This window comes from Lissotriton helveticus, chromosome 2_1 (assembly GCF_964261635.1).
Source record: "Lissotriton helveticus chromosome 2_1, aLisHel1.1, whole genome shotgun sequence".
Taxonomy (NCBI): Eukaryota; Metazoa; Chordata; class Amphibia; order Caudata; family Salamandridae; genus Lissotriton; species Lissotriton helveticus.
This window is the reverse complement of record NC_136059.1, coordinates 1,117,971,458-1,117,987,725: the sequence shown is the minus strand read 5'-3', so window position 1 is coordinate 1,117,987,725 and position 16,268 is coordinate 1,117,971,458. Positions and strand designations below refer to the sequence as shown.

The 16,268-nt window shown below is 47.2% G+C and overlaps 1 protein-coding gene across 1 annotated transcript in view; it reads right to left on the bottom strand.

The window, feature by feature from the left end:
* The window catches only part of SEC24D (SEC24 homolog D, COPII component), a 425,192-nt gene that overhangs the window by 209,157 nt on the left and 199,767 nt on the right, over positions 1–16,268 (bottom strand). The gene's annotated exons all lie outside the window — the stretch shown is intronic.

The following is a 16,268-nucleotide window of genomic DNA, read 5'->3' as shown; positions in this document are numbered from 1 at the left end:
GATATCTGCGCCCGATCTCTGTGCCATTGCTTTAATTAATATCTGCGCCCGATCTCTGTGCCATTGCTTTAATTAATATCTGCGCCCGATCTCTGTGCCATTGCTTTAATTAATATCTGCGCCCGATCTCTGTGCCATTGCTTTAATTAATATCCTCGCCCGATCTCTGTGCCATTGCTTTAATTAATATCTGTGCCAGATTATGCCCCCGATCTCGCCCTGCATTGTTTTTTTTTCGCTGTGGTGCCATTTTGTTGTGCCTTCTAGCCCGATCCCCTCCCCACTCGCCACCCCGCTCCCGCCTCCCAGCTGCTCCTCCCTCGCTCCGCCCCCCTCCACTCTCCACTTATGGCAGAGTGTCAAACGCGCAGCGGGCGCGCCCTATGCGCGCCGAAGGCGCGCCAAAGGTAAGCCCGTCTACGCCCGTCCGCGCCTGGACCGCTCCCAACGCCAGACCCCCTGGCCCCCGCAGAGGCCATCCCACCCGCCGAACGTACGACGCCGCCACCCTCACTGCACTAAACACCGGCCGACTCCCCGACTGCCACCGAGCCGCCCCAGGACGCACCCATGGACCCTTCACCTGCCAATCCTGCAAGTTCTGCTGCACCAGTACCTCCACTACAACCACAAACGCCAAACAGAGCTCCAACAACAACCACCTGAAGTGTATCCTGCTCAACACCCGCTCGGTTCACAGACACGCCATTGAACTATGGAACCTACTCGACACGACAACTCCGGACGTCGCCTTTCTCACGGGAACCTGGATGAACGCCTCATCAGCACCCGACATCGCCATAGCCATCCCGGACGGCTACAAGATCACCCGAAGGGACCGTATCAACCAAACAGGAGGTGGCATCGCGATCGTCCACAAGAACACCATCCGCATCTCGACCAGCTCCGACGACACCCTCACAGCCGCCGAACACCTTCACTTCCAGATACACACCGACCCCAAGACCACACTCAGAGGCACCCTCATTTACAGACCCCCAGGACCTCGCACACAATTCAGCGAAAACATCACTGACTTTGTTAGCCCACAGGCCCTCCCCTCCGATGACTACATTCTCTTAGGGGACCTTAACTTCCACCTGGAGAATAACAACGACAACAACACCACCACCCTGCTGGACAACCTCGCCAATCTCGGACTCAAACAACTGGTGAACACCCCCACCCACTACGCCGGACACACGCTCGACGCAATCTTCTCCTCCAGCAAGCACATCTCCTTCAATCACACCACGGGACTCCACTGGACGGACCACAGCTGCGTCCACTTCAGCTTCAGTAAGACCACGACCCACCACCACCCGCAACAGGTTCCCCGCAGAAACTGGAACAAAATTACCACCGACCACCTAACCACATCACTGAACCAAAACCCTCCCACCAGATCAACAGACCCAAATCAAGCAGCCATCAATCTCGCACAGTGGATCACCCACTGCGCTGACGAACTAGCACCTTTGAAAAACCATCCCAACAAGCCAAGAAGCAAAAAAGCCTCCTGGTTCAAAGACGACCTCAAAAACTCCAAAAAGAACTGCCGCACCCTCGAGAAAACCTGGCGAAGAAACCCAACCACAGACAACATGACCGCCCTCAAGAACGCCACCCGCAAACACCACCAACTGATCCGCACCACCAAGAAATCAGCATTCAAGGATCGATTAGACAAAAACGCCCACAACAGCAAGGAACTCTTCAACATCGTCAAAGAGCTCACCAATCCCAACGCCGGCAACAACGACATCACTCCCTCTCAAGACCTCTGCGACTCTCTAGCCCCATTCTTCCACAGCAAAATCGCAGACATACATAACAGCTTCGGCGACCAATCCACTCCTCCCACCACTGAACCGAAGCCCCCCACCACCACCCTTCGCGCCTAGACCCCGATCAGCACCGAAGACACCATCCGCATCATGAACTCCATCCACTCCGGATCGCCAACCGACCCTTGCCCCCGTCACATCTTCAACAAGGCCGACTCCGTCATCGCACCCCAACTCCAGGATATCATCAACTGCTCCTTCAACACCGCTACCTTCCCGGAAAGCTGGGAGCATGCCGAACTCGGCGCCCTCCTGAAGAAACCTACAGCAGACCCCACCGAACTTAAGAACTATCGCCCCATCTTGCTCCTCCCATTCCCCGCCAACGTCATAGAGAAGACCGTCAACAGTCAACTCGCCGCCTTCCTTGAGTCTAACGGTTCCCTCGACCCCTCAAAGTACGGCTTCCGAGCCAACCACAGCACCGAAACCGCCCTCATCGCAGCCACAGACGACATCCGAACACTGCTCGACAACAGGGAAACAGCGGCCCTCATCCTCCTGGACCTCTCCGCAGCGTTCGACACGGTCTGCCACTGCACACTTGTACATCGCCTCAGGAAAGTCGGGATACAAGATAAGGCATTGGATTGGATCATCTCGTTCCTCGCCGGAAGAACCCAGAGAGTCCGCCTCCCCCCTTTCAGATCAGAGACCACCGAAGTCATCTGCGGCGTACCACAAGGATCATCGCTCAGCCCCACCCTCTTCAACGTCTACATGAGCCCCCTCGCATCCATCGCACGCCAACACAACCTAAACATCATCTCCTACGCTGACGACACGCAGCTGATCCTCTCCCTCACCAAAGACCCAACCACCGCCAAAACCAACCTACACGAAGGGATGAAAGACGTAGCAGAGTGGACGACGAACAGCTGCTTAAAACTGAACTCAGACAAGACGGAAGTCCTCATCCTAGGATCATCCCCCTCTGCCTGGGACGACTCATGGTGGCCCCCGGCCCTAGGCAGCGTACCCAAACCAACGGACCATGCCCGCAACTTGGGATTCATCCTAGACTCCTCCGTCTCGATGACCAGACAAGTCAACGCCGTCTCTTCATCATGTTTTAACATCCTACGCATGCTCCGAAAAATCTTCCGATGGATCCCCACCGAAACAAGGAAGACGGTCACCCAAGCTCTTGTCACCAGCAGACTGGACTACCGAAACACCCTCTACGCCGGAACCTCAGCCAAATTACAGAAAAGACTTCAACGCATTCAGAACGCCTCCGCTCGACTCATCCTGGACATACCTCGATACAACCACATTTCTGAACACCTGAGAGACTTGCACTGGCTCCCAGTCAACAAGAGAATCACGTTCCGTCTCCTCACCCACGCACACAAAGCCCTCCACGACCTAGGACACAAATACCTCAACAATCGCCTGACTTTTTACACCCCCACCCGCCAACTACGATCGTCCAACCAAGCCCTTGCCGCGATTCCACGTATCCGAAGAGCCACCATGGGAGGAAGATCCTTCTCCTACCTGGCGGCCAAGTCCTGGAACTCCCTCCCCACCCACCTCCGTCTTACCCAGGACCACCTTTCCTTCAGAAAGCAACTCAAGACCTGGCTGTTCTATCAGTAAAAACCCCTCTCCCTTAAGCGCCTTGAGACCCTCTGGGTGAGTAGCACGCTATACAAATTTCTGATTGGATTGGAGAATCCCGTGAAGCAGGTTTTCGGGATTATGCAGGAGCTAGCCAATCTCAAAACAGCTTGTGAGCCCGTCCCTTCAGCAAAGGGATATTATGCATGCAATATCGAAATTATCTTGTAGGAAGTGTAGAATAATTAGTCAGATGGCTGCAGATTTATTTGTATTAAAGATTAGCTAAAACGCTTATTCAGCTATAAGTACAGAAGCAGTGGCATCTCTTTTCAGTCGGCCCATTTATCAGCTGTCACCTGCACACAGTGGGCTAGAACCAAACAACAGTCTGTAGTTACAAATGTGAAAGGTCATTGTAGGCTTCTTGACCAAGCCATACCCCGCGCCATATGGGAGGGGGGGCTGAATTACATTCTACGCTGTCCTTGGCAACATGCATGGGCAGGTTTGAGACAGCCAAACTTGGCAGAGCAACACTTGAGTAATGGTTTTAGTACAAACTTTCCCTCTCTTTTTTCGCAGTTTTCTTCCCTGTTCTGTATCCACAATCATTCACTTAACTCTTGAAAAAAAAAAAAAATATATATATATAATATTAATAAATATATATATACCGGCGTATTCTCCCCTTCAATCGCGGAAAAAATGACACAGGGGCCGTGGCCACTATTCTCAAGTGCAGATTTATTTTCAGACACAACGTCCTACGCGTTTCGGAGTTATTCTACTCCTTCATCACGGGCAAGTTTTGTGCGTTTCAATGTGGATAATAAAGTAAATACTATGTCACGTGATAAAAAACATAAACTGAATACTTCGCCTTTAAACATTTTGCAATTTGGTGTTTGAGCTTGCATACATTTCATGTTTGACTATTTGCATCGAGGCTGTCAAAGCTATAAATTAAGTACATCTGTTAGTTTGTATTTTTAGGTATTTCTGGCTCGTGACCTCAAGTACAATAAGCTTGCGCTTTCGCTCAAAATTATTTGCATATAGCCAGGTTCTGAACTGGGATGGTGCAGTGAGCTAAAAAACGGTGATGGATCAAGCCCTGATCTGTTGACTGGGTAGGAGTGTTCTGATTAACTCAGATACTCTGCCCATCACCACCCCCTTTTTGTAAATTATTTTGGCCACCATGAGTGTGGAAGGGTATGCTCAGACATGAGTCCCTTGCTCATTGCACCATCAGGATTCAAGCAAGCCGGGCCGAAGACGGCTGTAATGCCAGAAACCGGTCCCCGGAAGCTTGTTTCCTTTCCAGTGAAGAATTGGCTTGGTAGTTTGATCTGCCCTGTTCCCATGATGCACTGGGCCAGGGACAGACTAATTTGCATATAGCCAGGTTCTGAACTGGGATGGTGCAGTGAGCTAAAAAACGGTGATGGATCAAGCCCTGATCTGTTGACTGGGTAGGAGTGTTCTGATTAACTCAGATACTCTGTCCATCACCACCCCCTTTTTGTACAAAATTATTTGTCAGCATAATCAGTTGAGCTTTGTAGTTCATATATTAAATGTGCGTTGCCTCTCATTTTGAAAACAAATTCAAAATTATTCAAAAGATTCGGCAAATGTGGGATTCGAACCTCCGGCCCCAAAAGACAGTATCAATGAGGTCCATTAGTCATTTAAGCTATACACGTTGAACTTGTTCAATGCGTGAAAAAGTGATTGTAATCCTGGTGTGACTCTGTCACTAGGTATGGCGTACTGCCCAAGTGGGCCTAACACAGTTCATTCTACACAGTACTGCCCAAGTGGGCCATTTCAGCTTGTATAGGTATTAGATAGCGCCAAACAGGACTAGAATTCATCCCAAACAAAATTAGAGTAAGTTAAAGATGTGTCAGCCAGAATTGTGCCCTAGTGGGCTACAGCAGCCTCGGATATCAGCATGGTCCATCATCAATTATTCTTATGCATGCATCAGTGACACCTAGGATAATAATAAAGGTAAAGCCCTATTAAAATCTTCATAACCAAAGAAAACGTATTATGAAGAGAACACTCAAAATTCTTAAAACATCAATCAGAAGGTTACTAGCAGCAAAAGTTCTCAACAATTTTGTTTGAAAGTTAATGTAAGTGCACTGACATTTCTTCGTCCATATTCAACCCATGGGGCACCTTGGTGTTGAATCTGATAATAAATTTGGACTCCAGTTTCCTGAGTTCAAGTAGTCTGTTCCCACCTCTTATATTAGGGGGGACACAATCAATGACTGCAAATTTAAGAAGATTAGCATTGCTTTTGTGATGCTCGTAAAAATGGCGAGCTACGGGATAGGTCTTGTCATTTTTACCAATAGGTCTCAGGTGTTCTAACACCCGTTTTTTACCTTTGTGGATGGTGCTCCCAATGTAGTATTTTGAACAAGGGCATTTTAAAGTATAGATGGCATGTTCAGTATTGCAATTTAAGTGTTTTTCTATAACCCATGGAGCTTCGGTGCTGTTAAATTTTAGTGATTTAATGCTGCTGCTAAATTTGCAGGCTTTGCATTGGTTACATGTAAAGAAGCCTTTGACAGCATTAACCTTTTCGGGGTTCGGGATCATATTGCTGCATAATTGGCCATGTAGTGACCTTGGTTTCCGAAAAGTTAAGGATGGGTGGTCTCCTATGCACTCTCTCAAATCATTATCATTCTTTAGGACCTCCCAAAATTTGTTGATGCTTCTTTTCACTTCCCACGCATGTGTATTGTAGGTGGTAATAAATCTTATTACTTCTTTAGGTTTAGTTTGGGAGTCATCAGTTTTGGGGAATAACAGATCCTGACGGTTGAGAGCCTCAACTCTAGTAATGGCCTCATTAACACTCTTGGGGCTGTAGCCACGTGTCAAGAATCTATCCCTCATTATTACTTTCTCCTGTTCAAACTTATCCACAGTACTACAATTTCTACGTGCTCGTAGTAGCTCCCCAAAAGGTATGCTGTATATTAGATTGCGTGGATGGCAGCTGCCTGCATGAAGTAGGCTGTTGCCAGCAGTGGCTTTTCTAAACAGCGCACTAACAATACTATTGTTTTCTACCTCTAGTTTGAGGTCTAGAAACTCCATGGCATCTTTACTAATCTGGTGTGTGATGATGGACCATGCTGATATCCGAGGCTGCTGCAGCCCACTAGGGCACAATTCTGGCTGACACATCTTTAACTTACTCTAATTTTGTTTGGGATGAATTCTAGTCCTGTTTGGCGCTATCTAATACCTATACAAGCTGAAATGGCCCACTTGGGCAGTACTGTGTAGAATGAACTGTGTTAGGCCCACTGGGGCAGTACGCCATACCTAGTGACAGAGTCACACCAGGATTACAATCACTTTTTCACGCATTGAACAAGTTCAACGTGTATAGCTCAAATGACTAATGGACCTCATTGATACTCTGTCTTTTGGGGCCGGAGGTTCGAATCCCACATTTGCCGAATCTTTTGAATAATTTTGAATTTGTTTTCAAAATGAGAGGCAACGCACATTTAATATATGAACTACAAAGCTCAACTGATTATGCTGACAAATAATTTTGAGCGAAAGCGCAAGTTTATTGTACTTGAGGTCACGAGCCAGAAATACCTAAAAATACAAACTTACAGATGTACTTAATTTATAGCTTTGACAGCCTCGATGCAAATAGTCAAACATGAAATGTATGCAAGCTCAAACACCAAATTGCAAAATGTTTAAAGGCGAAGTATTTTGTTTATGTTTTTTATCACGTGACATAGTATTTACTTTATTATCCACATTGAAACGCACAAAACTTGCCCGTGATGAAGGAGTAGAATCACTCCGAAACGCGTAGGACGTTGTGTCTGAAAATAAATCTGCACTTGAGAATAATGGCCACGGCTCCTGTGTAATTTTTTCCGCGATTGAAGGGGAGAATACGCCGGTTCAGCGTGTTATTGTTAAGGGGGTGGCTACCCCTGCCGTGAGCCCGCCGACATCGAGGCTTGGGATCAGCCGAATTCCGTGTTGATATATATATATATATATATATATATATATATGTCCTATTTACTTAGCACTATTCACCTCTGTACGCTCGCCCTTGCCTAGGCACTGTGGCAGTAAAAACACGTATTTGCTAAATTAAATCACGTAAACAAAAAAAAAACGTGGGATCTAATTATGAATATATATCTTTGCTTTTTCACTACGTCCACTCATAAACACGAACTAATTGGGGTGATTTTTTTTGCATTGTAGGACTTTAAGTATTTTATTAAGATTTTTGTTGTGTTTTTTAATGAAAAATAAAGTATGTGCCTCTTATAGCAAACAAATGGAGCTTTACGCCAGGGAGCACGTCGGATTTTCACAAGTGGGTCGTAACGTAGTAAACAGTTGAAATGAATGATACAGACGGATATCATATTATTCAGCCTCAGCAAATCATTTCAAATATGCTTAAGTTTTGTCGATAGCCACAGACTGTGAACTTGCAAAATTTACTACCCCTGAAGCGGTTAAAGTGTGCCCCATGGCAAATGTTCACTTCTTCACTTGACAAAGTAATGTTACAAATCCCAGTCAGACTTGAGACATCTTTGCTGCAACAAAGTCTCAATTTTTTGTTGTTGCAGTTTTATATGGCGCGTACTAGAGACAAAGGTATTGGAGTGGTTTACATGAGCACCAGTTACGTTACACAAGGACACATTCATTTTTGGTGGGCATGGGGAGATTCATTGATTTGTCCAGAATCACAGAATGTTGAGCCGAGACTCGAACCCGGTTCCCTAGTTCTAAAGTCGGCAGCTCCGGCTGTTCCGCCATACCCTAGCCCTACTTAAACCTGCTCCTTCTCAGATTTTGCGCCAAAGTTCAGGAAGGACATCCCTTGAGTATCAGCCATGACCCATCATTCACATCTGACAAACGCTGCCTGGAAGTGATCTTCTGTTACAACTGCTGCCTACAACTTTTACAGAGCTTAATTTGTAAAAGTACAAGTGTAGGGGCACAGCTAACTGCCTTATTTGCCAAATACAAAGGTTGCTTAGTGTTTATTCCACGTCTTGCCCATTTCTTCCATTACTATATGCGTATTGCCTTCTTATTTCTCTTCCAGGTTCTTTTTCATCCCTGCTTACTTCATTTGTCACGGTCTTCCTGTCTTTGTCTTCCGCCTTCTTTCTCCCTTTTCAGAATTTCTTTGTACTGCTGTGGTTAAAAGGTCTGATGATCTAAAATAAGTCCTGGTCCCCAAAAATAGATGGCGGTGCCCACCACCTGGACAAATTAAGCAATGCTGCATTCTCTCTTTCTCTGAGCACCCAAGTCAGCTACTCTTCACGTCTACGTGGGGCTCTCATCTCAATGACTAATATAAAGAGCCTCTGTAATTACAAAACTATAAATGTAGTTTACTTTCTTTCTGTCATTTACTCATTTTCTGCTTTTATTGGTAAAATGTCTAATACGCGTACAAATTGCTCCGTTTGAGAGCAATGCAATTTGAAATGGTGCCAAGGTCATATAAATTCGAAGTATAACACTTCACCATCCTCTTGTACCATGTCAGCGCTATACAGAAATCCAAGTACATACATGACCCATATGAGGTTGCTGCCTTGCAAGCAGCACTGATCCCTGCAATACCTTCTTCTGCAGTGTATACTCGCCTCCTACTTGCCACAAGTATATCTTGTGTGTAATCTGTCTTGTCACTGGAAAGAACTGCTCCTCATCAACAACAGCTCGTCATATTCCAGAAATGCCGGTGTTATCAGCAAATGCCTCCTTGGAACTTCTAAAAAGTCTTCGACACACTCATAGCTATATGTTCCTCGGCATTCCCTAATTTTGGCACATTGGCAAACAGGCGGGGGCAAGAGACTTTGAAGACGGGCTCGTGTTTACTCATCCTGACAGCAGCCAAGTATGCCACCGCCAAGAAAAGCAACCCCTGATCCTGTGTTAGCTCCCACTCGGCCTGAACCAGGAGCGAAAAAAGCTGCTGACGAACACGTCAGAGCAGAAGAGCGCAGAGGAGTCTGGGAAGGCAGGTGTGCACGTGCTCTCTTTGTAAAGCCCTTTGTAGCAGCAGAGTGCCTCTTAGCATTACTCCATGTCACTGATTAGAAAGGCCTCTCATCAGCCACATGTCAGCACTTGCATCTGACCGGGGTGCTTTTGAGGCAAGCATCCAAAAGCCCCTGCACTACCAATGAAAAAACATAAGGGACCCATTTTGAAAAGTAGCTACTGCATCAAGGCATCGAAGTGATACACGCTCGCCATCCTCAGAACAGCGGCTAGTTGCCATGAGGCTCGCTTGCTTGTTTAGTTTAGATCCTCTTTCCATGTAGACTCCAGTGAATTTAAAGAAGCTCAGTCAACTTCCATAGAATTTGTTATTTAAAAAGTCCCGAAATGTACTGCGCGTACAGCGAACTTCAAGACCACTCAATAAAAGTTCATCAAGAAAGACAATGCCTCCATGTTTGGGCATGAGTTGCAGGCTCCGGTTTAATGGCATTCTGCAGATGTCTCATCCTCCTATTTATGTCCCTGCTAATTTGGTGCTTTTGGTTCGACGTGACAACGTCTATTAATATTCCTTCTATAAATGCTTTGGAAGAACTCTGCTTCTCTGAACAGACCTGTTCTCAGACGAGCAATGATGAGTTTTGCTGCTTGCACACCGGATGCACAAGGCGGGGAAGACCAAAAGTCAAGGCCTGATGACTGCTTCGGTGTCTTAGATGCATGTGTAGTGATTAACCTCCTGAAGCTCAATACCACAAGGAGAAAGATCAAGACCTATGAACATGACCTGTGGACAATGGCACAAACACTAAACTTTGCCCATTTGGCCATAGAAGTTGATGTCCTACCAGCTGCATACAGAGAGGTTAAAGAAGAATTCATGCTTGCCAGCATGGAATTTATTTGGAAATTGGAGAAAAAAAACAGACAGACTAAAGCGCTTATTTAAAGATGAGGAAAGCCAGATTTATCCATATCTTTCCAAAATTTTAGAAGGAATACCTTTATGATCTCACGCACCAGTTAAAATCTGCTGCAGGAGTCCTACTGGGCATTAAAGTTATCACCCACTTCCAATTCAGTGTCTTATAATCCCAGCAAGTAATGAATATAGGACATTTTCTTGTAATTGTACATCCTGGAACATATTTCCCTTTGTCCAAGCGGCTTTACTTATCCCTCCATACTTTCAAGCAAACAGGTAGAGGAATCTAGTATAGGATTGTAGGACGCTAGCTCTGTATATACTATACCAAAAAGAAGTATAGTGTGCACAGAGTCCAGTACGTCCCCACAGGTACAGCAGAGGATAAAGTAGATAATACTTTACTCTCAATTTAGTGGTAGGTGGGCTGAGCAGTTAGGCTTATCAGAGGGTAGTGTTAAGCATATATTGTACCCACTCAGGCAAGCTAGGATGTCACACACTTAATGACTGAATCCATTCCAATTGCAATGATAAAAAGTATATACTTTGTATTTTATTAAAGAACCAAGGTGTACTTAGAGCAGATAGGTTTGCAATATCTCAAAGTAACAGTCCTTTTCAGGAAATGCAGTACTGGTTGAAGAATGTCGAAATATGCTTTTACAGTCTGTTATTACTTTTGTAAATGTAAATGCAGCACAATTACAGTTTAGGCTTTGCAATGTAAAGATAGGCAATGCAAGGTATTGGTTTGAGTTCAATGCAATCCTATGGAGGAAGACAATGATAGTAACATACGGTTCATAACTAGTGTTAGCAGTTCTGTCTCAGCTTTGTAGCACTGGTGCAATGCTATTGAGACGGGACACTCCGAAGAGCACCGTCTACATGAAGATTCCTGCAATTGCAGGGCCCAGGGATCAATGATCAGCACAAAGGGTGCTAAAAGTAGGCACCAAGAGTGCACCTCCAGCGGCACACAGGTGGCAGGGTGCAAGAACGGTATCGGTCTCCCAAAGGAGGTAATAGGAGAATGTCGGGCAGGAAGAAATGCTGCAGGCTCAAAACAGGAGACTTTGTGAGGGGCGCAGCGACTGGAGGGTGAAGTTGGAAGTCGAAGTGAGGCTGCAAGCCTAACGGCTAGGGCGCTCGACCTCGGACCTGGGGATCTGGGTTCGAGTCTCGGTAACGACGCTAAACATCCTGTGATTCTGGGCAAATCACTTAATCTCCCTGTGCCTAACAAAAATGAATGTGTGTCCTCATGTAATGTAACTGGTGCTCTGTAAAGCGCTCTGATACCCGATTCTGGTCAAGTTAGCGCTATATAAAACTCAGAAAAAAAAGAAAAAAAAGTGGAGGTCGGAGGATGTCGTCCAACACTGGATCCCAGTACAGGATCGCCATGGGGACCTCGCTGTGGTGTTGGGCCACTCATGCTGTGGGAGTCCGGTGCAGAGTGGTGTAGACCCGCAGTTCCTTTGGGGTCCGGAGTCTGGGCTTGGGTTTGTTGGTGAACAAATCTGGTATCAACGGGAGATCAGAGTCTTTCTCGAAGGCAAGGCAGAGCTCCAGGGTTCTTGGAGGCTGCTGGCTGCAGGACTCGCCGGTTTCAGCTTGCAGGGTCTCTGAAGTAGGAGACAGGCCGGTAGGGCTGAGGCCGAATCAGTTGTCATCGTCCTCTTCTCTGCAGCATGTCTCTTTGGTCTTTCTTCTTCTTAGGTTGTCGAATCTACCCAGGGGTCTAGAATCCTAGCAGTGACAGATGGTGGATAGCCATCCAGGAACCACACCAGGGCTGGTCGTTTTTCAGGGGCCATCTCGAAGATGCCCTCTGAGTGCATTACATTAAATCCCACACTGGCATAAGTGTTGGTTTAATCTGTTGAGACGTTTGGTACCAAACTTCCCAGTTTTCAGTGAAGCCATCATGGAGTTCCTACTACCAGCAAGTGTACTAAAAAGGGCTTCACTGTACTTACAATGCTCGTGAATGGTAAAGACACTTTTTTTTTTTTTTTTTCGGAGAGATTTTTATATAGCCCTACCTTGAACCGAATCGGGCATCAGAGCGCTTTACACGGCACCAGTTGCATTACATGAGGACCGATTCATTATTGCTAGGCACAGGGTATTAAGTGATTTGCCCAGAATCACAGGATGTTCAGCGTCATTGCCGAGACTCAAACCCAGTTCCCCAGATTCGTATCCGTTAGGCCAACTTCTCTCCACTGTAGGGGCATTTTGTTCATGCAGCTATGCCCTCACCGGTGGTATGGTGCACCCTGCCTTTAGGGCTGTAAGGCCTGCTAGACGGGTGACTTACCCATGCTACAGGCAGTGTTGATGGTCATGGCACCCAGGGATGGGTGCCATGTCGACTCTTCATTTTAGTCAGCACCAAAACACGTAGCCTATAATGCCAGTGTGTGGGTGTTAAGGTTCGGGGTCTCTGAGGGTGGCATAATATATGCTGCAGTCCTCAGAGCCACTCTCTGGTCACAAGACCCTTGGTACTAGGAATACCTTTTACAAGGAGCTTATATGTGGCCCAGAGGTGTGCCAATTGTGGAAACAAAGTTTCAGTTTTGGGAAAGAACACAGGCCCTGAGAGCCTGATCAGCAGGGTCCCAGGGCACAGTCAGTCAAGTTAGTATCAGGTATCGGGCAAAAAGTTAGGGGGTCACCATGCAGAAAGGGGCACTTTCTTACAAGGATGTTTAGCATCAAACGACTTCAAGGTAGCAACCAATGGTCATGAAGATCATGTCACGAAGCTCAGAACGAGTGTCCTTGCTCTCCTTGAGCAAGGGCATAGGTTCAAAATTGTACCTTTACTCACTCCACTTTCTTTCCTCCATTTTTGAGAACAGAGATTGAAGTGAGGCACAGGAGGAAACATTTCCTTAAGCAGGAGATCGCTAAGCAACAAAATAAACAAGCATTGGAAATGCAATAGGTCTCGCATTAGGAAAGTTTGAGCTATTGGTATTGAAAATGACACTTTTTTTATTTATGTGTTGGTTTTGAAAGTAGCAAAATTAATAGCTTTGTCAGTTAAAATGTCAATAGTTTTAACTTTTGCAAATGTGACACCTATAGCATTTGTAATGCAATGTGTGTTGTATTTACGTGACTTAGATGTATTGATATTACAAATATCAATGGCTTTTAATTTTGTAAATAATTAATACTTAAATAAAAGTTATTGTAATTTATAATGGCAATAGCTTAAACGTTTGTAAATAACTTTTGTGAAGATTATGTTCAGTGTATTTTATTGTGACGAAAATCCAAGAACATTGCATTTGCACCTACACACACACAGAGCCACACACATATAGATGTGGTGGTGGTGGATCTGGGGGTATGGTGGTGGATGTGGTGGTGATGGTGGATGTGGTGGTGATGGTGGATGTGGTGGTGATGGTGGTGGATGTGGGGGTGGATGTGGGGGTGGATGTGGTGGAGGTGGTGGATGTGGTGGTGATGTGGTGGATGTGGTGGTGGTGGATGTGGTGAAAGTGGTGGTGGATGTGGTGGTGGATGTGGTGGTGGATGTGGTGGGTGTGGTGGATGTGGTGGTGGTGGATGCGGTGGTGGATGTGGTGGTGGTGGATGCGGTGGTGGTGGTGGATGTGGTGGTGGTGGTGGATGTGGTGGTGGTGGTGGTGGATGTGGTGGTGGTGGTGGATGTGGTGGTGGTGGTGGATGTGGTGGTGGATGTGGTGGTGGTGGATGCGGTGGTGGTGGAAGTGGTGGTGGATGTGGTGGTGGTGGATGTGGCGGTGGTGGATGTGGTGGTGGTGGATGTGGTGGTGGATGTGGTGGATGTCATGGTGGATGTGAAGGTGATGGTGGATGTGGTGGTGGATGCGGTGGTGGTGGATGTGGTGGTGGATGTGATGGTGGATGTGGTGGTGATGGTGGATGTGGTGGTGATGGTGGATGTGGTGGTGATGGTGGATGTGGTGGTGATGGTGGATGTGGTGGTGATGGTGGATGTGGTGGTGGTGGAGGTGGATGCGGTGGTGGTGGTGGATGCGGTGGTGGTGGTGGATGCGGTGGTGGTGGTGGATGCGGTGGTGGTGGTGGATGCGGTGGTGGTGGTGGATGCGGTGGTGGTGGTAGTGGTGGATGGGGTGGGGGTTGTAGTGGATGTGGTGGTGGATGTAGTGGTGGTGGGTGTGGTGGTGGTGGGTGTGGTGGTGGTGGGTGTGGTGGTGGTGGTGGATGCGGTGGTGGTGGATGCGGTGGTGGTGGATGTGGTGGTGGTGGATGTGGTGGATGTGGTGGTGGATGTGGTGGATGTGGTGGTGGATGTGGCAGTGGATGTCATGGTGGATGTGGAGGTGATGGTGGATGTGATGGTGGATGCGGTGGTGATGGTGGATGTGGTGGTGGATGCGGTGGTGGTGGATGCGGTGGTGGTGGATGCGGTGGATGTGGTGATGGTGGATGCGGTGGTGGTGGTGGATGCGGTAGTGGGGGTGGTGGATGGGGTGGTGGTTGTGGTGGATGTGGTGGTGGATGTAGTGGTGTGGTGGTGGTGGATGCGGTGGTGGATGCGGTGGTGGTGGATGTGATGGATGTGGTGGTGGTGGATGTGGTGGTGGATGTGGCGGTGGATGTCATGGTGGATGTGGAGGTGATGGTGGATGTGGTGGTGGATGTGATGGTGGGTGTGGTGGTGATGGTGGATGTGGTGGTAGATGCCGTGGTGGTGGATGTGGTGATGGTGGATGCGGTGGTGGATGCGGTGGTGGTACACACACAGAGCCACACACATATAGATGTGGTGGTGGTGGATCTGGGGGGTATGGTGGTGGTGGTGGCGGTGATGGTGGTGGATGTGGTGGATGTGGTGGTGATGGTGGTGGATGTGGGGTTGGATGTGGTGGTGGATGTGGTGGTGGATGTGGTGGATGTGGTGGTGGATGTGGTGATGGTGGATGCGGTGGTGGATGCGGTGGTGGTGGTGGATGGGGTGGTGGTGGATGGGGTGGTGGTGGTGGTGGATGTGGTGGTGGATGTAGTGGTGGATGTGGTGGATGTGGTGGTGGATGTGGCAGTGGATGTGGCGGTGGATGTGCAGGAGTGGTGTGCGGAGTCTGCAAATTGGGATGAGAACACATTGATGTCCGGTATCATTAGACGAAAAGCTGAACTCGAGGAGGAGGAGGAGGAGGCTTCTGTCACAGACGGCGCGCGGCCACTCGGCTAAACCTTAAGCTCGCACGAGTAAAGCAAGGGGCCGTCTATTACTGTTTACTGTAACAAAAATAAGGTGCACTGCTTCCTTAATTATCTGTTTTACATCTGTGCAGGGAGCAGGAGGGCGGGGAAGAGTGGGAACAGCAAATGCATCTTTGCCGAAGTTAAATGCGCAATATTTTTCCTTTATGTCAATTTTGTTCCCATCCTGTTTCCCTTTGAGTAGCCGTGCGGTTTTTTCTGCTTCCCTATCTGACAAGAATAATACATGTAAAATAGGTGGTATAATACTCCCTCTGAGTATCTGTGTGCTTTTACAAAAAACATTAAAACACTCATTCAAATGTATCAACATTGGCATGATGAAATACTGAAATTCAACAAGGAGCTGCAGAGGGAAACTTAATGCCAGGCCACCCTCCAATCAACATGTAATTCAACAACAAGGACCTAGCATTGAAGGGCACTTTCAACAAATTGTATATATGAATACGTAGGATTAATCCTACGTATTCATATATACAATTTGTTGAAAGTGCCCATCAATGATGAAATCCTGAGTCAGTTTATGTGAGATTGAAACCTACAGGTTGGTTCCAGGCTGTTGTGTACCAATGCGTGCGTTTAAGAATAAGGTAATACCG